This window comes from Limulus polyphemus, unplaced genomic scaffold, assembly GCF_000517525.1.
Source record: "Limulus polyphemus unplaced genomic scaffold, Limulus_polyphemus-2.1.2 Scaffold2730, whole genome shotgun sequence".
Classification (NCBI taxonomy): domain Eukaryota; kingdom Metazoa; phylum Arthropoda; class Merostomata; order Xiphosura; family Limulidae; genus Limulus; species Limulus polyphemus.
The window spans coordinates 39,755-40,189 of record NW_013668340.1 but is presented as its reverse complement, the minus strand read 5'-3'; positions in this window follow the sequence as shown (position 1 = coordinate 40,189).

The following is a 435-nucleotide window of genomic DNA, read 5'->3' as shown; positions in this document are numbered from 1 at the left end:
TCACGTAGGGGCGACCGGGCTAGTTGTTACAGGGGCAAGTTGAAACAGTGCCTCTAGCTCTTCTTGAGATTAATAGACGACGATAGTTCACGGACCATCGAATACGTGTTGCGCAAGCTTTGTTTTAATGGCGGCATGGATAAGATCAGTCACGAATTAATACATTTTCAGTTTTTGCATACCTAAACTAAAAAAAAAATGTCTAGGAAATATCTATTTACTCTTTATATACTGTGTTTTGATACTGTTCTTATTAGTTGTAGACTTAGATAGTTAATACCTCTTAATATACGATAACATTGAGTTATGTTGTTGTCGATGAATTAGTATGGAGACACTGTTATACCCCATGCCCCAAGGTTGTAACAACATGCCCCAAAGTTCGTCAAAAAGGTGTAAAGCAAGTGGGGGCGATAACCTCAGGTGAAAGAGGTA